We start from the raw sequence: 25,744 nt of genomic DNA on the forward strand, positions 1-25,744 counted from the left end.
ACCGTTCGAAATCGACGCGGAAAATGGGTCGCGTAAATAAGTTAACGCGATAACCCGTGGATTTCCCGCCGATATTCATCGTTCAACAACAACGAAACGTTGCACGGAATTTCCTTAGAAAGTTTACGAGCCGACTACTGCTTTTCGTCTGTCCATCGAAACGATTCTTTCCTTTTTATTATCAGAAAAGCAGAGAATCAAAGCGTGCAATTTTTTTCCTCGAAAATCCTTTTCGAGAAGAGGAAACTGCATGTAACCGTGTCGCTGGTAAATTGACGGGGAACAGCGGAAAATTGCGAGTGTGGATCGAAAACTCGCGACGAGTGTGAAATTTCACGGTGAATAATGGAAACACGCTCGGACCGCGAGCTCGAGTCCGCATTCTCCACCAGACCAGGCTGTATCGTTCGCCTTTTTTTCCACTCTTCGCCACGTGGCATTCTCGGCAAAAACAGAGCGACGAGATATCGCGTGAAAGCATGTGTTCCACTCGACTTTCATCCCCTCGTTCGCCCTCTCGCATCCCCTGTTTCGAGAGCTCGATTCTTCCGCGTTGGTCGAGCCACGACACAAACGGGCTGTCGGCTTGAATGCCGTTTCTGCGGCTCGTCTCGCTGACAATTCTGCCTTTTACCGGTAGTTCCATGGCTCGATATGACCGCCCGTTTTCTACGCACGCAACGAAAAGAGCCGCGATTTTTCATTGGAAACATTTGAATTCCTTGCTGAATCAAAGAGGAATAAAATGGATAAAATAAATTTCATTTCGGATGATAATTTAAATAAAAAGAAATCGAAATGTTTCGTTAATCGTACGTGTGTTTTACCATCGCGATAAAGAAATCGAAATGTTTTGTTAATCGTACGTGTGTTTTACCATAGCGATTGGTTATTAATAACCAAGATCAGATTCGCCATCGCGTGCCTTCTATTAATATCCCAGCTATATCTATTTCCGGGTCTTTGGAGGAACGTTCCGATGTGTAACCAGTAGTTGAACGGCTCGATTCAATGGTAACTTTATCTTTGTTGAAAATTCCTTTAGCCGGGAGAATTTCAATTTCTCTTCGACGGAGCCTCATTTTTCCCACCGTTCACCTCGAACTTTGCTTTCTCCGCTTCGTTTCGCTTCGCGATCGCGAGCTTTCCAGGCGGAACAAGTTTTCCACCGACTCGCGACGACGACCCCGTTCGACGCGAACTTTCCGAAAAATCTGACCCGTAAGTCAAATTCCGAAACGGTGAAATCCGTCGTGCCGCTTGTCCCGAAACAACGATGGAACGGCCTCGAAACTGGGCTACGAAGTTGGAGATTTTATTACGGCGAACGGGAAAATTGCTTCCGTTTCGTGGCTTTTTCAATCCTTGTTACCCGTTTAGCTGCGCACAATTAGCGAGTTGCAACTCGCGACAAATTACTTTTTCCTTGAATTTTGAATTCAATTCTCCGAGCTCATTCCTTTGTCAAGGATTCCTCTTATCCGGAAAAAGGGTCGACGTCTTCTTTTTTTCTAATGAAAGTTTGCAAAAACGTTGTAAATCGACGATTCGTTGGTGGCAAAGCTCGATTAATAGACTTGAGATTCGGTAACGATCATTTCCAACGGAATCGCGAGGTAATTGGCGAGTTCTAGCTGAGGCCAGCAAGGAAGAGGGCTCCTCGGGTATTTATGCAAATGTGTCGCGTTCTATCTTCGGCCAGCAGCAAGTGGTGGCTCGATAACGACTGTTACAGCCGTAGCTCTTCGTGCAACGTATTCGTTCCACTGGTGAACGTAATTTACGAGCGAAAACTTGGACAAAAACCTTGGATAGAGAAAGCGTATTCAGATAAACCATCCACACGATCGTCCAACGTTTCTTGTATATTAATTCAGCGTTAAAAATGTACGCATCGATGAGAAAATTAGAAGAGAGATGAATATTTCAAAAACCACAGGTAGACCTGTTATCGGTGAGAAAGCTGAGAGTTCTTTGAAACGCTTCGATTTGCGGCGAGAATTCGAGAGTTCCTCTAAATATACACGCTCGATCTATCTCTGTCAGAATGGCACATAGGGACACGTGTTAGCGAGCAAAGCGGACCGAGTATTTTCTCCATTGAGAAAAGAAACGTGGAAAAATTACAGCGGAATACGGTTCTGTAGTTCGGCTCGTGTCTGCTCGTTTAGCCGTGACATTCTTGGCACCGTGGACCTATCAATATTTCCGTCGCGACTGTCGTTCTATTCTAAACTCGACTGCTTTTAGATGAATAGAGGGGAAAAATGAAACAATCGAATTAGAAACATATGTTCGTATTAATAATAATAAAATGATCGAGATCACTTACTTCTGGTTCAATGAAAAATTCAAGTGAAAAATTGATCCCGCTGGAACATCTGAATCGAAAATAGATGTTCGGAAAAGCGATATCATCGGATAGAGTCGTGGCGCATCTTTTCATTCCTCATTGGAAGGTTCGCCTCCGCATGGAAACTCGAGACACGCGTTTCTCGCGGCTACATTTTTCACTGTCACCCCGATCTTAACGCGCGACACGGCAGCCGAGAAATAAAACAAGGGGATGCCGTGCGGGCGAATAAAGACGAACGAGGACGGCGAAGAGAGAGAGAGAGAGAAAAAAAAAAATAGGTAACGATAGCCCCGGGAGAAAAATTGTTTTCCGCGTCAGCGAGCTGGCGGAATTAAAAGCAACGTTCCTCGATTTTCCACCGTGGAAATACTGTTTCGTTTCGACGGTTGCTTGCTCTCGAACCGTAGCGGACCGTACCGTGCTCGTGACTGAATAAACAGCCGTCCACTGTCTCATTCTGCTCTTCTCCTTCATCCCTTCTCTTCGTCACCGTTTCCTTAGATAAACTATGACCAGCACGCTTTTGGTCGTCTTATTTCACAAGGAACCGAGGGAAATTAGCGAGCAGCCATGACGGACGGAGAATTATTACGATACGCCTCGACGTTTCTTGGCCGGTCTATTAATTGTCGCGAGCACCTTTATAGCCGGTATTTCGAGAACGAAATTAAACCAATATCGTGATTATTCAGTTGAGAGAGCCTCGAGAAGCTGGCAGCTTCTTTGAATTCCATTTTTTACTTCGAATTTATCGCGAGCAATGTAATGGAACTTGATGATGCGGAAAGTGGAATGGAAATGCGGTTTCAACGATTGTTTGGTATTTAAGTGAAACAACGGTAGGTAAAATTAAGATGAAATCAAGAAACCTGTTATCGTGAAATCTTGCACACTGTTCGAAATCGTAAAAGGCAAACACTTCGCGGATCGTAAACGCTTGGGAAACGTAACCGAGTTCTCTAATGTTCTTTCGTAACTCGAATGGATTTGAAAACGTTTATCTGGTCGCGATAAATTCGATTTTCTTTCTTGTTTACCTTTGTTATCCAGCAACGTCGAATTTAATCGGTCAGCAGTATGTATAGTCTCGAGGCAAACAGACGAGCTCCGAAGCGGCGTATTAATATGCTAATTGCCGTGTCGTTAAGGATGGGAAAGTCGTGTTATCTAATTAATATTCGCGAATTCGGTAGAGAAAGGACGGCCGAGTGGATGCTTCGTGGTCGACGATAATGCTGAAGTTAATTATACTCCTGTTCTACTCGCTGTTTCCTCAAATAATTCATCTCTCCACTGAGGAGGGATGGTTGGTAGGGTGGAAATGATCCATAGAGTCGACCGAAATATTGTTATGCTGGCTTGCAATATTTTCCCTTCCAATTAATTACACGGAAAATATACGATTTCATCTTAAATTGAAACACGCCGTTAACCTTTGACGGTAATCTAATAACGCCAGAATAATAATGGGAATTCAGAACGCCTGGTGTTGTCTCATTCTCTAATTACTTGTCCGGATGAAATACGTGGCGTTATGGTGACCACGGAAACACTCAGCGTGTTACGAGCCGCAGGTCTGTTACGTCTGTCGCAGTGAAAATTGTCATGTGCATTCCGGTGCATCGCGATGACGATGATTAAGGGTGAAATAGAAGCACGAAACGAGTGAAAAAGAAAAAATCAATGAGTTGGTTCAATCAAGAAACGATGAATGGATCGACATGCACCATTCAATCAAGTGCACCAGGTGTCACCGGGTCAAAGATCGATGCCCGGTGTACATTGATGATGCGGCGCAGCAGGAAATCGTCTTCCAGGTGAGGGTGCCCGGTTCCCATGGAAACCCGGGCTTGTCCCGGTTCTCCCCTAGGTCAGGGCCAGCCCCGACCCTTCGTGTTGCATGCTGTCTCGTGAATCTCCTGCTCTCGTATAACAGGTGTGCGTTTGTTTACCTTCCTATTTTTACCCGCTCATTAACGATGCAATTAAAAAAAGAAAAGAAAAAAATGATCATTAATCTTGAAACATAAAGAACGTTTATATTGTTCTCGTGCTAGATAAATAATTTATCAAAGAATTAATGCGATACCAATATCTAGAAGGGGAATTTACAGTAACGAAAAGTTATTGATTACTTTATTCCTCAAAGACGAGAGAAATCCGACACCAGGCACGTAGCCAGAACGTAATAGTTCGAGGGAAAGGTGGTCTCTTCGATATTTCAATATACCAGGAAAAATGGAACTTCCAGCGATGCTACTTTTAGTGGATATAGTAACAAGAAACATGTACAGTTTTTGGCAACGGTGAAGTTTGAAATATAATACTTGCCGTAAAAAGGAGATACCGCAGACGGAGAATGAAAATGTTATTACACGCAAAGATAATAAAACAAGAAAGTTCAATTTCAACAGAAGCGTCCGTCTTTTAGGAAAATAATACGTTCCAAAGAAATACCGAAAAGGGTAAATAGAATGAAAATCTTTATGACCCATCCAGAAGGGTAATTCACGTAACGATTTCAAACCTTCCATCGTGATAAGCATCGGATTAATTGGAAAGCCGCGCCACTTAACGCCGTGTTTATCTGCTAATTAAACATCTTCGAGCCTCCGGACATGCCGAGACTCTCGACATTAACGAGTTCCTTCGAAAAACACTGCCAATAAACGGCGTCAAGATCATCGAGTCGAATTAGCCACCAGGTGGCTCGTTTGCCTATCCGACCGAAAGTCACCCTCGATTTACGAACTTCCCAAGGGTGAACTTTCTCAGTCATGATGCCTGATTCATTAGGGCTTTAATGGTACTTAAAGCCCGTTATGCACGGACTCGTAATAATTTTCGTTTGAAGATTTACGATCGTTGGGATGTTTAATAGAAAATGATTAAACATGTTCCAAGTATACCATGAAAAATTGAAGATATAAAATAACAATGTACAGTGAAGAATTTAAGACTAATTAAATATATTTTTTAACGTATCCATTATAAACGACAGGGGATGAAAAAGCGACAGGGATTCGAACCGTCCAGCAGGAAAACGGGTAAAACGGACATTCCTGTTTCAACTTGCGCCAAGTATCTCCGTCGTAAAAGCCCCGTGCAATACCCGTAGCTGACTGTAGCCAGCAATCCGTCCCTTTACGAGCGACTCTAGACCCTGGCCAACATCCGCGACGCCGTAACTCATGGTTTCGCGTCTCGCACCGCTGAGACGCTAATTTCGCAAGCTGCCATTTTCCTCGGCTACCATTTCGCCACCATCGGTAACGCAACACTGGTACACCGATAAGCGTTGCTTCGAGTAATTCGCGACTGTATGGTGTGTAGAAGAGGTCACCGGGTCCTGGGAGTTAAAGGGAACGAGAAGTCGTTTCGCGATACGAGCTGGTAATCCTCATGGTCATTAAGCGAGTAACGTCGTCTGCGCTGGTGACGCGAGCGGAAATCCTTTTTTCGTTTCGACTAACCTCTCGACCAGACCTTATCTGCGCTCTTTCTCTTTCCCTCGATTGGCTGCTGACTTTTAAAGAGTCGCTGAGTTCGCCGTTTCGCTCTTCGTGTTACAGCTGCGATCTGAGATGTTTCGCTATCGCTCTAGATGTTCTGTGGATGGAAAGAGATGCGAAGGAGATGAAAAGTAAAAGCCAATGGGAAGAGATTGGTAGGATGATTGGGTGGAACGTGGTCGAGGCAAAAGTTATATCGAATGGAGGATGAGTGGTATTTCGTTAAATATTCATCTGGTTGCGGACTGTCGAGCTTTGAGAATCTACTCGAAACACGCGACGAGATATGAATATTAATGGGGGAATAGGTAAAAAGTGTCGTCGGTGTACGTGTCGATTTTCATTTCTGTTAGTTATGCTTCTCGTTACGATACCGTTGATTCGGATACGGCAATTTCGTTTTATTATTCCGTTAGTGGGGACACGGTTCTCAGTCGTTCGGGAAACATGCGCTGTTTCCGTTCGAACGAAACTGTCAATTGGTGCGAGCTTGTTTTTAACCATGAATAATATGTCTTATTTATCTAGTGAATGTTGGTAGAGATAAAATAGACCCCTAAGATTGTGATCGATTATATATTGGAAATTTCAAAACCGATCAGACCGATGGCTTTAGGATTCGGATCAGTGTAATAGTCGATATGCGATAAAACTAGTAGTATAGGTCTATAAACAGTCAGACGAGCGCGTCGGAGCCGTGGACGGCTAGACAAGTAGAGAAGGGCTATAGATAATCAGACAAGTAGACTATGAAATGACTCCATAATATTTTATTTAATACGGAGTTTTATTGATTTAAAATTAGAAAATATAAATAATTATTACAGGGATCGTGAAAAATTTCAAAAATGAAAATAATATGAAGTACAGAATTAATTTGGAATTGTGATAAGAGAGGGGCTCTCTCTATGGTCCGCCGTCCAAAAGTTAAGTTTTAGAAAAAGGGTCAATCATTGTGTAGAGGTCAATAACTGTATAGTATAAAATAAATGATACTGCAGCTTTCTAATGAAGGCTAAAACAATACACTGAAACATATGAGGTGCTGGTTGAAAATTAGCGTTAATGTTCTGGCAACATTAACGAGAACGAGTCTGCCACCAGGGAGAGATCGCAGGTCTCGAAGATGGTAATGTCGAAAGAGGGATTGTTCGAAGTTACGAATGAAAGGCGAGAGGGAAGTGGAAATGAGAGAGGTTGCACCTGAATGTGGAATGTATGTAAATCAGGGAGGCGCGGTGATAAAAATTCACCGCTGGAAACGGCGAGTTTCTGTAATCAGCGTTATGAATCTTCGTGGCAAGGTCGAAAAACCGGCTTCCCAACAGTCTTTTGAAAGCTCGAAACTTCCGTCGTTTGCATATATTAAAACGACCTCCTCGAATCACTGTTATTATTTGCTTCGAAGAAAGAAATGAATCCCGTCGCGTTTTAATCAATGTCGAATTCTTTTAGAAATTCCAAATATTCACCGATAGAAAGTTGAGACTCGTTAAGATTACATCAAACTTTCTTCCTTCCAATTATCATTCAGTTTCGTATCTTTGTAAAATAAAACTCCGCGTACAATCAACCACCCGTAGCTATTTTCCAATTTTCGTTTCATTTATACGATATTCACTTTCAACTGTTGAAATTCTTCGGGGAAGTATGAACTTTCACTGAACTTCGAAATGAAGAACAGAGTTGGCTAGAAAGATTGTTTGAAAACTCAACACGACTGCGAATTAAAGAGTTTCGAGAGAAACGCTTCAAGTCAAAATGAAAATTTCAATTGAAATTTAAAAGTAAACACGATAACACTTACGAAGGAAAGTCTGATAATTTTTAGAATTTCCGGGCAACTGGTATGTATATTTCGACTCAGGTTTTGTTCCACCGGTACTATTAATAAACTGGGCCGAAGCAATATCCATAAATTAGCATGGCCAGCGATTTTCGGCGACGATTCTTCTCTGGAGATGTGATAACAGTAGGGAGGATTGAATGGTCTCTCGGCATTTGAAACGAGGCACGAAGAACGGTGAAGGAAAGAGTGGCTTTTAGTCCGGCATAGAATCGGGGGTTGAAAAGGGGACTCGGCCAACAGAGGGCTACCAATTGAATATTCCAAGCTGGTAGATGGATGCAGGAATCGGGCTGTGCACTCCGATTGGCCGGAATTCTCGCCACCCTTGCGTTCGACCCTCCTAATCTGCATATCGAGATTTCCGTCTTGGCGAAAAGGGGGGGAGGCATCGTTCTGCCAACCCCCTCGGTACGCGTCTTTCGTGAATTGTGGAGAATCCTCGGTGGAATTACCAAGCTGGGAAAAGCGTTTCCACGGTGTTACGTTAACCTATTTGCATGAATCGCTAAAATAGTTCAACGTCGACGATTAGGTAACGATCGTTTCTTGTAGTCACTTCTAAATGGCCAAACAAACTGAGAAAAACGATGTTAAAAACCGTAATAGACTTGTACAAATTTATGACTCGGTCGAATACAAGTTTTAAACAAGCGAAAACCACCCCAAATTCACATGATTATTATTTAGGGTTCAGCTACCCTATTGAACGTTTCTGTCTACCGTGATTTATAGTTCACAGTATTGAAACACCTCCCTATAAACCATCCCCACTTTATATATACACAATATTGCCAATATAGTTTTACCAAACTGCCCGAATGCCACTTTTCAACCGCAAGGGGTAGCTTTTCGATGGTTTACGAGTTGCACAACGATGGTCAAATGATTTTCCTTATACCCTGGCAAGATTGATAAAAGGAAGTTCTATGTTGTGTTTGAATTCAAGGAACATAAACAATTGTTTTCATTTTTTGTTTTTATTTTATTTTCAGACTCTGCGTAATTATTTTAAAATATACAAACTAAGGAAGACAAGTTAACTCGTGAACCTATCCAATTTACGATGAAATCACGAACTCCTGTCACGTAGTTGAAAACGTTCCCCCATGGTTTCTGTCCCCTGCCTACAGAGAATTCGTCGATTCCCTTGAATTTCTAGGCGATCGTTCTTTGCGTATGTATGAACGTAGGCCGGCTATATTTCTCCAGCCTCCACAGGATTTTAAAGATGCAGAATATCCTTCTTTCCCAGGAGCGTACGTGGCTTCACGTCGAACGTGAATATCCATCGGATAACGCCCTTTTTCAATTTCTTTTTTCTTATCATTCGTGGCAGACGTCTGATTCGATATGTCTTTTCACATAGCTCGTTTATAACGACCCACGCTTCATTTAATTGGTTTCATATTTCCTGAAAACGAGAACGAGAATACCTTTTACGATGTTTTAGAAACGTTCGTATTTACTCGAATTTCCGCAGATAGGGTCGTTCGTTTTCCATCGGACGACGGCAGTATTTCCAGCCGACTTTTCCAGGAATTCATTTTTCGTCGCATCAAAATTTCAAAGAATCCCCCGACCAGGGAACTCTCCCGGCCGAAAGCTGTACGTTCCCGTAGGGATTTCTGTCCTTCGCATCGAAGCGTCAAACCTCTCGTCAATTTGTCCCTGACTCCTCCTGCAAGGACGTCCTTCGGCTTACCACCGTGGAAGGTCGAGCTGGAAGAGCGAGATAGGAGAAAACTGCTTTCACGTGTAACGAGCTTCTCAGACGTTTCCTCCATGAGTCCCTCGTTGACCACCAGATGAAAGATAACATTATACTTTGATCGGGCTGTTCCTCGAGCACGTTTATTGTAAACGTTTCGCAACATTGGCCGCCATAAATCTTTCTTGAAATATCTCGATAACTTGACAATATTTTCACAAAGTATTCCTCTTAGATTTGCAATTAATAATTCAACCTCGGAGAGGCCCAATTTTAATTTAATTTTACATTTCATATTGTTTCCATTTTCTAAATTTTACATTGACATCAGCAATTAATTTCAAGATTCGGATTAATTAAAAATTTCCACCCGTAAAACGATCGCGTTGAAGGGAAACCGGAAATAAAGTGAGACCGTTTCAAATCGACTGGATCGCGATCTCATTTCCGTTACTCGATAGGAGAACATATCGAGGAGAGGAAAAAAAAAGAAGATATCTTCACGAGAGGCGATGAAAACGGACAAGCGAAGGTGAGGGATGCTGAAATTGGTCCCGTGTCCTCTTCCGGTTTCAAGTATTCCACGTAATTACGAGAGCAACCTGTTCCCTTTGACGGCGCCAGTTCCCTGCCCATTCATCCTGTATGCTTTTCAATTCTCGTCACGAGGCCACTCATTTTCCTCCGTTCCTCTCTCGCCTCGCCTCGCTTCGGTTCCGCTTCCCTTTTTCGCCGGGGCTATTTTCGAACCAACCGATCCGTTCCATGGAGAACGACGATGCACGTTGGTTTCATCGAAAACGGGGCGATCGAGCATTTTTCGTACGCCTTCGTTCGAAGCAAACCCCTTTGTTGCAGTATTTTACAGTCGTACGGAAAACGGTGAATTTATTTTCTCCCTTCTCTTCAATTTCGATCAGCACCTTTTTCCATATCGATACGTTCTTTCCTATCAAATTATTTCCATCGAACGCGTAAATTTCGAGTACGAAAAAAAACCTTTATCACCCTCGTTAGATGGTTTAATTAGGAAAATTTACTCAATACCTTTATATTAAATTTAATAATATTACAATGTAGAACCTACCGTGTTCTGTATTGTACACAGGGGCGAATCGAGTAACGCGGGCACGTCGCAGCGTAGCAAGAACGCGGAAGCGGGATTGGTATACTAAATTCCCTCGGGTTGACACGTCTCGTCTTGGCCTGGTGGTGTTGGTTGCCGCATTAGCCGCGGGGGTGGAGCGTAAGCATCGCTGGGAAATGCGGCAACGTTTCTGCATTAACACACACGTACGTGTGTGGAAGCGCGCGTGATGCTTACACCGCCCGGCACCATTCTTGCGCTACTAGCCAGTGTCCACGGTGTTCGGCGTTTTGTGGGATTAAGCTGAAGAGCTATAGGGGTCGGAATAAGCCGATTTCGAGCGCGATTGCGTATATCCTTCTTTTTTCCTCCCTCTCTGTGGGAAATTGCGAGCCAAAAGGGGTTTATTCTTTTTTTTTTTTTTTTTATTTTGTATGGAAACTCCAACATTCGCATCGTATATACTTTCGAACGCTTCGTATATTACCCCTGCGAATGCTCAGGAATGTTTTTAAAACAACAGTTAACTGCGATTTATGGAAGCAAACGGTCGGAATTTTTCCACGAATTATCGCCTTTCTTTTCTGCCAAGCGCAGCGAGTTAATTTCAATCCTCTGTGGATTCAGCGCGGACACGAAACCGGAGATGAGGGTTGCGGTTCGCGGATCGATCGAGAATTGTTTGCCGAATACTCGCGCGAGCTCTAAATATGTTGGCTAATATCGGACCCCCGTGTACCCACCGTTCGCTGACTCGACCACGAGATAGCTTGCACTTCGTTAACGTATTCACTTTTACAATTCATTTTCACAAATTGCCCCGGAACATTCGTGATTTTTCAATGAAACGTTTCGAGAGAAACGAATCAGGGTGGAAACGTTTAGTTTCTATTAGCTCGGCTGTAGAATATTACAAGTACGGTCATTTACGTTCTGCAGGAAGCGCCGGCTGGTTCTACTAACGCGATCCTGTTAATCAAAGCTCGTTTAACTTGTATAGGTGCTCAGAAATTGAGTATCTTCGTCGCAGGCTGTTCCAACTGCATCCGCGTCTGACTTTGCGTCTTACTCTACTCGCTTGAGCGGGCGCGAGATGCCGTTTCCACCCTACTCGTCTGACAGGGCACGGTCTCGTTTCACTTAACCGAGGAAGGATCACCGCGCTACGCTTGTCTGACTAACCATTGTCTCATTCTCCTTTCCTGATCGTATTATTGTCCTCTTCCGCTTGTCTGGTCATGAATTGTCCCGTTCCACTTGATTAATTACCAATTGCCTGCTACTACCTGATTAATCGCGCCGTTGTCTTCGACCACGATCGAAACTATTCAACTATCTTTTCAACCGGAACTGATGTAAGTTAAATCGTGTAACGAATCAACGGGAATTTCGTGGAAAGCAATTCGTCAAGCTCTACGTGTTACAACCCTGTTCTCGAAGGAACGCATTTCAACAAATTGCACGGTGTTATTAGAGAAACGCAGAAGTCGTTCATCACAGGATGAAGAAAGTTTAACGGTTGCTGGACGCCGGCCGCTGCCGTAATCGTCTCTTCCTGTTACCACTGCGGGGGGTTGGTCACCCCCTCCTCAGCCGGGGGCTGTTTTCTCTGGCAAAGTTTCCAGAAAGCCTGGCCACCCGTTTATATCACGTTTGCGGTCCACTGTTGACCCCGGAACGCAGGGATGCAAAGGGCGTAAACTTAGAACCGTCAAAGTTTGACGAAGCTATTTGATAGAGCTACCGGGTCAAAATAAGCCGTTCCTTCCCTCTAATTAAGCCTCGAGTGATTCGGTGCAGGATAGCCAGCCCTGGGTAATTATCATTATTACCAGTCACGGAGATCTTCAAAGGGTTAAAGCTTGAATTATATACAGTGAAATTATTTTTCTAAAAAAATAATTCTTCACCCCTATACAATATATTGAAATATTTCGAGTTTCAAATGTAAATTTAGTTCTCCATGGGTGTTCGTAGAATTTTTAGTTCGCCATGTGTCTGACTTAACTCGTAGACTTTAATTTCACGCTCTTGAATGTTCCTGGAAAATAGGAGGGACCACGAAGATTCTCTTGGATAACACGCTGAATTTTACATGTAATCCACCGCAAGATTACACGCTTCTTTAACTCTAACGAAGATGGCTGACTGTTTTACATTTGAAACACTAAGAAAGTCATTTAGACGTTGAAAATCCTGATGCAAGTAAATTATGTAAATGACTGTGTGAGTGGCTCGAGGGTAGCTAAAAAGACGAATTCTTTTGTCATTTTTATGCTGAAGATTCAAATTGAAGCGTGCCAATACGTGTACGAAAAGACAAAGTCTATCCGAGGCCATTAGGCTACCTGAGAAACCGTTACAATTGATGCCGCGCTCGAGAGAAAGATAATCCCTTTTGATAAACACTCGGATTATCGGCGAGCGCCGGCAGACGTGTCAAAGCGCGACCTCGTCTTCAGTCGTTCTTGAGCCTTCCTCGAGACAGCACACGATCGGAAAGCCGTCTAAACGGAGTTTATTATATTCTCGGAGTTTAATTACAGAATTTATTATACGTATACTGCAAATCGATTGGATATATAACGTATTCATCTCCCCCTGACACACATAGATTAAAAAATTTACCACCAAAAAGAAGAAAGAGTTTCCTATGTTCTCGCGTTAAATAATTATTTATAAAATCAAACCAGAAACAATATTTCTTACGCGAGTTAATGAAGGTTGTATTTGTTCGTTAGAGGCGCGAGGGTTGAGAAAAAGTAATAATAATAAAAAAAAAAAGAAAGCGAAAACTGTTTTCAGCAGCTGCGCCTGTGGACGTTGGCGAGGTTCGTTGGTACGAGGGGGCGTCAGAGTAAATCACCCTCTCCTAATTAACCTTTTCACTCGACGATGAGCACTCGACTTCGAACGGTGGTGAAACAGTGAAATTCCTCGGCGAAAAATTCACTCGGCGGCCAGGCTGTTATTCAAATGAGAAGGGTCGGAATTAAGCTAACCCCCGGCTGCCACCCCTCGTAATTAACCCTTCCACCGTGCTGCGAAGAAGAAACTTCTTACCTTCAAAGGGAAACCGATGAGTTTGCCTCGATACATATGCATCAGCGGGTGAACTTCACGTGTTTCAGTCAATTTTTAACAGAAAATATAAAAAAAAAATAAAAACACCATCCCCTGACGAGGGGGTTTTAAAGCAGGTTTAAAAAGGCGGCTAAGAAAATTCGCGCAGAGAGAGAAACGAGTTTTCTCGCGTTGCATTTGAAATTAGGACTGTAAACTCGCGAAATTAACACCTTTGTAAACTGGCAACACCATTCTTCCTATTGTCCGTGTCTCTTTCTTTTCTCACGGGGGTGTGATTGCTACGCTTTATTCCCGGCCGGTAGAAAGAATATCAACGAAGGATTTTCTTTTCCTGGTAACAGCTTCGCGTGGCTAGAATTATTATTTCTCATTTTTCCCCCCCCCTCTACCTTGACAATTTATCACGTAACATCGTATCCACAGCATCAGTTTCATACGTTCAGTGAGTGAGTAATTTCAGGTGGTTCTCGTTACATCGATCACAGCATCATCGTCTATGATATCTCAAATTCAATGACGACAGTTGAGTCGGGTGAATCGTAATGTGAATCGGTATCTCAATTAAAGTTTGACCTATCGGTGTTTAATTGAAAAGAATTTGATACGCTAGAAAATAATATTTAAAGAAATACTGTAAATATAGAATAATTGTCGCGGCGATCGAAGGTTAAATAACGTCAGATTAAATTCAATATTATTTTACTCGTTTACTCTGATCTCATCCCAGTTATTTGTTTGCTTACAAGCTACTATACTCTACTTCCGCGGAAAGTGTTTCAACCTTCCTGTCTGATTCTACTTATCAGATCACCCCTCGCTGTTGCTTCTTGGCAGGCCTGTTGCAATCCTCTGCTATTTCCAACGATCCAATTATCCATTTCATAGTATCTTTTATCATCGAATCGTATAAATGACGAATAAAATCTGAGCTACATCGACGATACAAAAATTTCACTTCACTGTTAGGCCGCGTCTGATTAGATTCATTCTTATTACGCTCGTTTAGCTGAGAATCAACTCAGCCGGTTCTCTGCTTATATTCAGTTATGCTCTACTTCCTTGGAAAGTTTTCCAACCTTCCTGCCAGGCAAATACTATCTAATTCTAGTTATCAGATCAGCAAGCTCGTTACTGTTTCTTGACGGACAAATTGCAGACCCGTATTAGCTTCCATAGATTTCGTTTAATTTTATCATCAAATTAATCTTCGTATCAACGATTCGTCGAAACGTTATCCTCCCCTTCTCCACGACCGTCTAGACTAATTATCGACACGAAAATTCCGAGGTGGAAGACGAATGCAAGACGTTGCGCAAACTTAAAAAGCAGTTCGCCAGCCGAGAAACCTTGCCAATCTAAATAACCACAATGGTGGCGCGACAAGTTTCCCATCAGATTCAATTATTTGCGTTATGCCGATGTATTCTAGAACGGCTGTGTACCCTGCTATGCAAATGCGCGACTCGTGGGAGCATGCAGGGTAAACGGAATTACGTCTTCGGCTCAGATTAGCACACGCGTGCTCTGTTACGGGATTGCTTTCGGTTACTCGCATTTCGCTACCCGATTAAAAAGTAATCAAAATTTTGGTCCACCGGAATTTTCGTAGTCGTCAAATCTTTGCTGCCCCTATCCTCAAATTTTGAAAAGAGGAGAATGTCATTTGGAACGATGGATTCATTTAACGATAGCCGTAAAGAGTGTGGAATGCCAGAACGATGTCGCAGGCGAGAGACACTAATTCCTGGTGAAATTCAGGGCGTTCCTTCTGCGACTACGACGACGACGGCTGGGCTGGGGTATAAGTAAATTACAGGCTTACAATTAGTGTTAGAATTAGAGTTGTACCGGGGTGAAACAACAATGTCGACACCCTAAGTCACGTGTTCTCCCCGAAATGAACAACTACATCTCTTATCTTTAGCTGAAATACGATGGCAGATTTATGTTTCTTTGAAAAAAAAAAAGAAAATTGTTTTCATAAAAGTCTGTTTAATTCACTGACGAAACATGGTGAATCTCAATGAAATTGAGCTTTAGTATCCGTGGATTTTGTAGAGTAGACAAGATATCCGTGAGGGAAATTAATTTTAAACCCTCAAGCTTTTTCCAACCCCTATCGTTCCGACACGACCGACCATCAACCCTCTAATTTCTCCGTTCATCTGGGCCGCTGCACCTTGCTGAAGATTCTTAAGAAATATCGGAACTTATTAAGCGAAAAGCTCCTCGGTATGAATCTGATACAGTGCCCCGACGAAGATTATAAACCGAGAACTGGCGAAAAAAATGTGCGACAAAAAAGTGAAAGACGAGATCGTTCCGTCTTTGTCGTACATTCAAGAGGGAGGTACTTTAATATAAATTCAAATATTGATTCGAACACTGAGGATTCGAGATTAAAAGAGGTTTCTCTGTGAGAAATAAAGATGACGACTTCCGGTCCCTGGGGGCTCCGGGGAGAAGGAATTTTAGGGTGGCTAAGAAACAAGCGTTCCAGAAATGGGTGCTTGGTACCGCCTTCGGTTAGTCGAGTAATTCCAGCGTTATTTAAATCAGGAAGGTGCAATATAGAGAGAACGGAAGAGCCATTTCCCAGGATACGGAAGAGCGTTTCTTTCGTCGAAAGAAAAAATTAATGAGACTTTCTTCTTCCTCTCCTCGTCGACTTACCTTTTTCATTCGTTAAAACGTAACGAAAAAGGTAGAATTATTGATTACGATTTTGTTCGACTAGTAAATCTTTGGGAAAGTTGGAAATTAGACCGGGGGGTTAGAAGGTCTCCGCTCGATTTCGTGTCCGGTGAGAATCGTTAGGTGATAAATCAGAAATAAGAAGAGGAAGAGGAAAATGTGGATGCGGCCAAGGAGAACATAGGCGTGTAATAGGATTTGTGGTTAGCCTGGTCGGCTTGTGGCCACACACCGACCGGCACACAGGGACAAAGTTAGCCCTGTTTTAACCGCAACAATCCACCTTCCTTCCCTTCTCCGCCCAGTAATTGCTTGAACAATAATAATTCTCTCCTTAAACGTCGTCGCGCCTCTCTTTAACGAATGTAATCTACTTTCCTTCGAAAAACTACTTTCCTACTTTCCGTTTGTTGCGGCTCGAACGAGTGAAAATAAAGAGGATTTATCAGACGGTGAACCTGTCGCAGTAGAAATGCTCGTTTTTGGTCGGACAAGTAGAATTTTGGTTTTTCTCGTGTTCGAAATTGAAATCGAACGATTTCTGACGTCGACTGGCTAGGTTTCGCTGACGAGTCCTATTTCATGCTAGAATGTCTAACGCGTCTGACCAAGCATCGATGTATTCCACTTGAACTGCAACACTTGAGAGTTCTCCAAGAAAACTAGCCAAGTGCTTTCGCCTTCTGGCTGTTGACTAAGCTTCAAGCAACATCTTGACAGCGACAGAAGTGTGTCACGTTTATGGAATCAGCATCGAATCGATGCAACCAGACGATTGCCTTCGAAGTTGTTGGTATTTCTAGTGCCTCCTGTCGAGCACGATTTCAACGAAATAATATTTTAATAATTATTAATACTCTTGGAGAATAAAGCTTTCCATTCCTTTATCATTACAGTGAGAAAATTTTCAATCGGTTATTTTGATAAAATTTCCACGGAAATTGTCGGTGAACGAAAGAGGGAGTGATATGAAAAACGTGTACAGAAAATTTCTATAGAAAAGCGTACATAGCCGGCAACTGGTGGTCCGTAATCCGGGTCGCGATATAATCCTTTGAAAAACAGGTGGACGAATTGCAAATTGCTATAGAAAGGTGATCAGCAGGATGAGTCACGGGAATTTTACTGATTTTCTGTACGCGGACAGACCTGTCCCTTGATGAACGCGTTCAATCGTGTCCGATTCAGGAGCAACGGACTCATTTCACACGCGTTCCATTTGATCGTTAATTAAACATGAACAATTCGCTTCGTTTAACACCATTTGTTCTATTTTCAAACAAATCATTTCGCGATTCGCCATGAAAAATATCTGTTTAAATTTTGCAATTTTTGAAGAGATCTAGAAATCGGTAGGAAAGTTAGAGATTCAATCACTGTAGAAAGTGAGGAAAGGAGAAAGTTAGATTGTCCTGGAACCACCGGCTGCTCATTTAAGCTAATCGGATCATCCGCGATAAAACCACCCGAATAACTCCTATCTTCATTAGAAATCTGTCTAATGAAATTAGAAAAAGAACAATCAATCTGAATGCAGATTTCCAAAAATAATGGAAACCAGAAATTTGATTGGCTGTTCATGAAACATAGATTTTTAACAAACTCGCGGACCCTGCTTCGGATCGTTGGATTTGTGGAAATAGGTTCCCCGACAATTTTGAGCTCGATAAAGGAGCAGTGGAATGCGATTAATACCGCGACGATTAAAAGAGACGAAACACGAGTCAGAGGAGTAATAGATCACGCATGGTTGGCCAATTTTAATAACCGTGCACCGCCGTTTGAGGTGTTCCATGGAAATATCCTCTTGGCACCGATTAAAATTGTCCACGAGTCAGCTCGAAAATCGTCGAGTTTTCGATGGTTGAAGAGTTTATTGGACGACGCGTGGCAGACTCGAAATATTAAATCGAAATTCGATTATCAAACCGGCGTCGTTCGACTTCCGGTCTTCCCTCGATCGGTTCCATTGTCCGAAACAGCAGAAGGAGAGCATACTTTCTTTCTTCTTTTTATTCGATTCTTCCGAGTGGCTCCGACTCCTTTGTACCCGTGTTTACGTTTGTTCGAGCCTTTGTACGATCCTCTGTGGGCCACTTTTTCATAGTACCCATGTTTGAGAGTAATTTATTTTGAATTGGTTAAATTTGCAGTTCAAAGAAGGGGGGTTGTCGCTTTCGGAGAGATGCTGCAGGTGGTCGATGTACTTCGTAGAATTTGGTCAGACGTACAAACAAGGGTACGATTAAAAAGACTGGGATGAAAATAAAAATGGATGGGGATTGAAATTCTAGTCCGAGGAGAGAATGGATGGTCGCGTTATTGTTGACCGACTAAAAAATGACCACCTCGTGACTTCAGTAATAATGCGCGATGCCGCCGTGTCAATTTGCAGTAAATCATCGTTAATTAAATCGAATCTTGCTTCGATAATTAACGAAGCTACGAGTGTACGGATAACTTCAACGAAGTTTTCCAATACATTGTTCCTTTCCTCGGAAAAGAAGTAACAAATATGTAGAAAGGAATGTTAAGAAAAATTTCAATTGATAAACAAAATCATTGGGTGAGCCACACCCAGTGAAATTATGAATGATTTTTCTCAACGAACCTGAAGAACAACGATATAAGGTGGGAGAAGTAAAATAAAAGGTATAGAAAACGTTGGCCTCGGATAAGATTTTCCTGCGGGAAAAATTGAATCGTTATCATGAAACCGCAACCGGCTAAGGCTGACGCGTGCGGTTTTGTTGCTCGTGCTGGCTTATGACAGAACTATCGATCCCACTACTGGTCCAACTCGAACTTTTCCTCTTCGTATTCACCCCCTCTAGCCCCCCCTCCTCTATCCTAAATTCCACCCTCTCCCTTGTTCCACCCTGATCTCGTGCGTGAAATACACTCGGAAAGGATGGAAAGGGATTTCGTTACGCGGCTGAAACCTCCTCTCTCTCCGATGAATCGCGTTATTTCGATAATCGATTCCCTTCTCCCGCGACGACCTATTATTTCGAAGTTTGATCGAGTTCGGGATTAATGATTTCATCGATGGCAGGGGGTACACGGGTAGCCGAAAAATCGAGCATTCATTAAACTTACATCGTCGCGCGATTCAAAATGATAATCCCGTTTCGAAGGAACGAGCTGAAAATTGTACATTAGGAAAATGGTTCGCCAGTTAGCGAGATGCATCGCTCTGCGAGGTGTACTTGAAGACTGTACGTGAGATACATAAATGTTTCGATACGCCGGATGCATTGAAACTAATGAAGCGACGGTACGTTAACGTTAATTGCCTTGCATCGATGATACTGCAATCGGTGTGGAATAAATTAACACCTTCTCTAACGGTGTCACGCGTGGATCACGATGATATGATTTCTGATCTGTGACAACCATTTCACCTCGAAAGGGGTGAAAATTGAACTGAAATCATCGTACGATTTTCTATTATAATTTATTAGAAAATGGTTTTGTTAAATTTCACGAATTTTTCATCTGGTAACAGTGGAGAATTATTCTGATCTGAAGTAATTTTTTGGAACATCGATCGGATCAGTGATATCGGGCAAAATGCCTGATCGCTTTTGCATCCGCGGCGAAACGAACGAAATCAACATAGCTCGGTTCTCTCTCTCCGCCAGATAACACCGCGTTAACGAGCTCTAATTCGCTGTAATCCTGAAAGCAGCAAATTGAAAGCGAGCAGAGACGGCTATCTTCTATTCAGGAGCTTTTCCACCCAGGATTCTCGGCTAGGGCACCCGGACAATGAGGACGAGGCGGAAAAAGTAAAACGGGGAATGGAATCGAGCTAGGGTATGCAAAAAAACGCACGGCTAATTTGCAAAACAGTCAGCAACCGTCTCAGTTCGACGGTAAAATAAATTCCTTTTTCAATTCTGAAACGATGACAAGAAACTTGATCATATTTTAAACTGCAACCGATGATACCCGGGTCTCAGTTTTATTTCCTTGAAAATTTGTACAAACATTTCAACCTTACCCTGAATACATTTTCAAATATATTTATAATGGATTAAGTCGAAATTGAATTTGAGGAATGAATAATCCGATGTTGTTAGTCGAACAGAAACTTGGTTAATTTTTCATTTCCTGATCGCACGGATAGCTCGTTAAGGTTCGATCTTATTTCTGAAGCGCAGAGGAGCTTGGAAAATGACGATGGTGTTCGATTAATCGACGTACTTGTACGACTAATCGAATCAAACCGTCGATAGATGCAACCTTGTTATCCCCTTGTTTCCCTCATTTTTGTCCTCGTCTCGTTATAAAGGAAGTGTGTTATCAAGAAATTTTCGAGCAATTATAATATCGTTCGAGGGTATGGTATTTACTAAATAACATTTATTTTTTATTTTCAACTATTTCAAACGAAATTGACGAATCGTATCGTCGTTCGGTTGAGGATCGATTCGTCGCGGGTTTCTTTAAATTCACGAATTAACCTGGCTACCGTTGCCCACGGCCTCAAATTTAATTAGAGTTTTACTTGGTCGCCGACTTTAAATTCCATTCGAATTCCATTAGCCGCTTGAAAACAACCTTACGCGCTATTGTCGTTGTGTTTGGTTGTATTAAATTCCACGGGTTCCGACTCGAAACTTTGCGTGAATTGTGTATGAATTTGTTGTTATTCATTGTATACGAGGAATCCTTTCGAGCTCGAAACTTCAACCTAGAAAAATATTATTTCTCGAAGAAGAAACTCGCCGAACTTTTCCTTGTTTGATCCATTCGAGCGCAGGAATCGGTGAGGATAGTAAGGCAAAGAAACATCGAAAGCATAAACGCGCCGCGTTGTACGAGATACAATTCTGAAGATCGTGAACGGCAAATCGGGCGTAAAATTAGCACGGAACACGCTCGGTTCATTCGCTAAAAACCTTTTAAACACCGGCTGGATACCGAGAATGCTTTTCTCCGCCGACTGAATCGATCCCTGGCCTCTGTTGAATGGCCGCGAAACGGTAATCTGCTCGTAAATGCTGGAAGTTCGCGATCAAAACAGAAAAGGGATAGCAGCGTAAACGGAAATGCTGGAACTTCTGTTACCAGAACAAAGAGAGAGAAAATGTATACGGGGATGAAAAGGGGTGGATGCGTATAAAGCTACTGCTTCGGGTTCGGTTTTTATACCTCCGTATAAAAGGATAATTTATCGATAAAACGATAATTCGTGATAAAGGAGTACCTGTCGTCGAATAGTTAACCATCGTCTACACAATGGATCGTTCGATCAAAAACGTCGGAAAACAAATTCCTGATTCGCTCGGTTTCCCAGCAGAAATACATATGTATTCCTTGACTTATAAATAGCAACGTCTCCTCGTGTGTATCTTGATCGTAGGACACAAACACAATGAGTCGTTAAAAATAAATTCACGGTCTGTTGAATGAACGAGGAGGATTTTCGTTAGGGCCGCGAGTAGGTCGACCGGAAGCGATTTTTCCATGCTCACCGCCGACTCTTCCGCTTCGAAATCCCTTACGAAATCGCTTCGTAAACTGGCTAACCTGCTTACGTGTCCCTCGAGAATCTAAAACTAAAATCTACATTTTGCATCATTCTTCTGTTATGTAAACTTGGATCCGGGAAATGTGTCACTCGGACGCGATTGAAAAGTGTTTGGAATATAATTAGAGGATTCTTCCTGTTATATAAACGTGGATCGAAGGAATTTTCGTTTAAGAGCCACGGAAGGATGTTTGAATACGGGGAAATCAATAACCGAGTTCATTGTCGATAGATTTTGTTTACTATTGATGATTTTTCAACACAGCTATTTTCACTGTGGAACTTCGATCATTACAATTCACTTTGTTACCACGTCGGAATATAAAAATTCTACGCGTGTCTCGCTGTAAAAGGGAAGCGAGTATATCCACTTGAAGCGCGAGATCCTGAAGTCTTAACAGAGCAACGGATGCTGTTGATGGTATTCAGTGAAATTCAGTCTGCGATGTCGCGATAATTCCAGGTTAAAAAGTAATCGAATTTTCCAAACAACACAGTCATTGGAAAGGCACACGTGTTTGAAAATAGATACATCGATAGAAGGGGAAAGGTAAAGAAAGGTAGACCGAAAGGTTCGAGATCCTTCAAGAACCTTTGAAGAAACTCTAACCTCGTACGAGGACATCAGGAACTAATTATCTTCGAGCGGTCATCTTCTGCATTGTCGAAGCAGATCGACCGTGTCCTGTAAGAGGCGTAACGAAAACACTGACCCAGGGCACCCATTCGTACATCGGTATCCATCGAGATGGGTGGGTAGAGGAAGTGAAATAAGAAAAATGCTTCTCTTACCTCAACAGAGGCGACCAGAAGGACAGGGATGCTGGACGATCCTGGCTACCTCGAGGGAAGCTCGCCCGGGCGGCATGGCTCCCACCTCTTCGCTCTGTGATCCTCCCGGTTGCTGCCCGGCAGGGTGTCCTTCCTCTTCCGTTCGTCCTGTCTGTTTCCCGCTCGATTCACACCTTAGTCACGATCAAAAATAACGATCGTCCACGTGAAATGGGTACACCAGTTGGATAAGTCGCACCAATTGAGAGGTCCTACGCGGCAGGACCTCGCCGAGTGTCACGACAACGCATCACATCCGACGAGGACGATTCTCATCCCGAGTCAACGATCACTTGGGTCGAACGAAGGCTTTCGGTGAGGTCGTTGGGATTACCGGGTCGGTGACTAGTACACTGTTGGATCGTGGATCGAGAGAGAAAGAGAGAGAGAGAAAAAAAGGACGATGGTCTCTGGGGGATATCGTGGTCGACTGTCGAACAGGATCGGAGAAAAGAGAGCAGAGAAAGCTAGGCACAGGACACGATGGCCCGGCCACTGCGCCGGCACTGAGGCTACGCCGCAGCCTCGCTCTCCTGCTACCCTCCCGAACCCCTCTTCCGCTATCTCTCTCGCTCCAACCCCTTCTGCTGCCTTTTCTTTCTTACTCCTCGCGATCGAATCTCTCTTTCTCTTTCGAATCGCCCTGTACGCATCTGTCTCACCCGTTACACCCCTCCGACCGTACCTTTCTCTCTTTCTCTCTCTCTCTGTTTTGGGACCTCCGCTGGCAACCACCTAACCTCTCCCTCTCGTGACACGCGCCCTCTTCGTCGACGCAGTTTCACATCCTTCTCTCTCCGCCCGTTGCATCCCTCTCGCTTTCTCGATGCTTCTTTCTTGATCGGGATAGAGGTGCTCGTGTTTTCGAACGAACACCCTCCTCTGCCCTTTTCTTGAGTACTCCGCTTTCTATTCCAAATACTGCGCTACTTTCATCTGGTGGTGGGGGTGCTTTCTTTGATCGTCATCTCTCTTGTTCTTTGGTATTCCGTTTGGGTTGTCGGTTTCGAAGGACTGTTTCTAATTCCGTTCCTTCCTGATTTTCTCCAACGGTGTTTGCTTACGTTGAATGGGGTGTAATGGTCCCACGCGAAACCGTGCGACCCCCTCTCTACCATCGAGCGAAAAAGGGTAGTTAACATTTTATTCGGTTACCAGTTAAAAGGATCAAGTATTTAGAATTTGGAAGAGAATACATTTTCGTTCTCTTTTCTTTCTTTTTTAATCAAATCCTGAAAGTTTAGTACTTAATCATCTCCCTCGCAGCAAAGTTCCATTTCTCAATGTCGACTGTTATTGACTTAATTTTTCCTTATTAATGCTCCACATATTGTTCATTGTCAGTGGGAATATTAAAATTTACATACTCGGTAATGTATTCGGTGGACCTTGAGATTGCGACAGAGTTTCATTTTCTGAAGTTCAGAGTCTGAATTTTCTTTCCACAAAGTGTACCCGCTTTTTCAACAATTTCCAAAATGCGTCCTTCACCCTTCAGCCATTGCTGCATCCCCAACAACGTCCTCCAACTTTCTTTTCCGTCTTCCTCCCATCTTTGATATCTGTTCCTTTCTTTTTGTATTCAAACTGTTCGCGAATTCTTCCCGATATGTACTCGGCGCACAACTGCCACCGTTTATTTCTGCGTTTCAACGTTCCTTCGAATTTTATTTTTACCCCGGCTTCTCAATTTCGCTCGACACTCAAACGGTTGACCACACTGTTTACAATGGAACAAGGTATTTCTGTCCGATGATTTTCTTCTTGTTTTTGATCGGACCTCTTTTTTATCACCGCACTCGTGATGTTTATGCGAATGAACGCGAATGCTGAAAGAGAAAATATTCTCCGGTTGACATTCCGATGTTCATATAACCGAAGCGGATCGTTTGAGATCGTGGACGATGAAAAATAAAAAAGAATAAATTAGAAGAAGAATGGAAGAAAAAAAATAGAAGTATGTAGTCAAAAAAGGGGTGGCCTTCGGGGGGTGGCGATATACACCGAGCATAGAAATCTTGATTTGCGGCACGGTCGCATTGTTATGCTAATAATATTCCGCCGCGGGCTGCGATAAAGGTTTTCACGAGTCGAGCCGCGAGTTTCCTGGCAATCGCATTACAGATGACAATAAAGATAGACGATGGGCGAAAATAGGGAATCCGTGCTTCATCGAAACAGCTAGCAGCCGAAATGTCGGGCCCAACAGTCACGTAAATCGAACTTGAACCCTCTCTGCCTGTGCAATTTATGGTGATTCGAAATGGTATCTGTCCGTCAATTTCCCCGGTTAAATTGTCCCCTTCGTTCATCGTAATTACATTCCTTTTTATCCTCGAGGATCAAAAAATACCGATTTTTCGAAGGAAACATTTTTATTCGCGTTTCTAACTTGCGAGCCTCGAACTCGATTGCCACGCGTGAGAATATCAATTTATTCATGAACTTTTGAATACGATCGTCGAGCTTGGACGTTTTCACCGGTTCGCTTGTTCGGTCACGCAAAATGAAAAGTCGAGGCATCGATTTCTGTATACCGGCAATCTGGAGACGTTGCATGCGAATCCTTGACTCCGACGACCTTTCCGCTTCCGGGGTCAAGGACGTCAGGTGCGAAGGATTAATCGCGCGCGAAAGTTCGCGGCCGAAGGTTCCAGCGATATCGCTGGAAGGTTGTAGATCGAGCAACGAGATCGAGGAAAAAGGTCTCGATGCTAATTATTCTGCGAAAGTTTTCTTTTATTCGGAGAAAAGATAGAAAGAGTTTCAGATGACTTCGGCAACTTTTTCTCTGTTTTTTTTTTTTTCAACGATCCATTTTTCACCAGCGGAAATCGAACGGGGCGTCGAATTTCCGTGACGAGGATCGAGCCTCGATTCTCCATGGGATTAAATTTCAATGGGATCCGTGTCGCGGTTATTCGAAACTCGCGTGTGTTTTCGCGAGAACGGAAAGCCACCCCTGGAATTTCACTCCCTTAACACTCGAAGAATTCGCCGATGAAACGGCTGCTTCGTTAATCCGAAAGTTGTATATTTGAAAAAAATTTATAACGGAATTATCCGATGAAGACAGAAAAC

At 43.0% G+C, this 25,744-nt stretch overlaps 2 protein-coding genes across 4 annotated transcripts in view; one reads left to right on the forward strand and one right to left on the reverse strand.

Moving 5' to 3' along the window:
• The window catches only part of LOC117602505 (inactive dipeptidyl peptidase 10), a 52,672-nt gene extending 29,496 nt beyond the window's left edge, over positions 1 to 23,176 (reverse strand). For 2 of the 3 annotated variants that reach the window (XM_076691901.1, XM_034320632.2), the window contains exon 1: positions 22,625 to 23,176. The gene's annotated coding sequence lies outside the window, so the exon portion shown is untranslated. Of the gene's footprint in view, positions 1 to 2,332; positions 2,794 to 22,624 lie in introns of those variants that run through there. The other variant, XM_034320631.2, reaches the window with a different exon arrangement.
• vari (MAGUK p55 subfamily member vari) overlaps positions 1 to 25,744 on the forward strand; it is a 123,244-nt gene that overhangs the window by 66,305 nt on the left and 31,195 nt on the right. The gene's annotated exons all lie outside the window — the stretch shown is intronic.

Source organism: Osmia lignaria, chromosome 13 (assembly GCF_051020975.1).
Source record: "Osmia lignaria lignaria isolate PbOS001 chromosome 13, iyOsmLign1, whole genome shotgun sequence".
Taxonomy (NCBI): domain Eukaryota; kingdom Metazoa; phylum Arthropoda; class Insecta; order Hymenoptera; family Megachilidae; genus Osmia; species Osmia lignaria.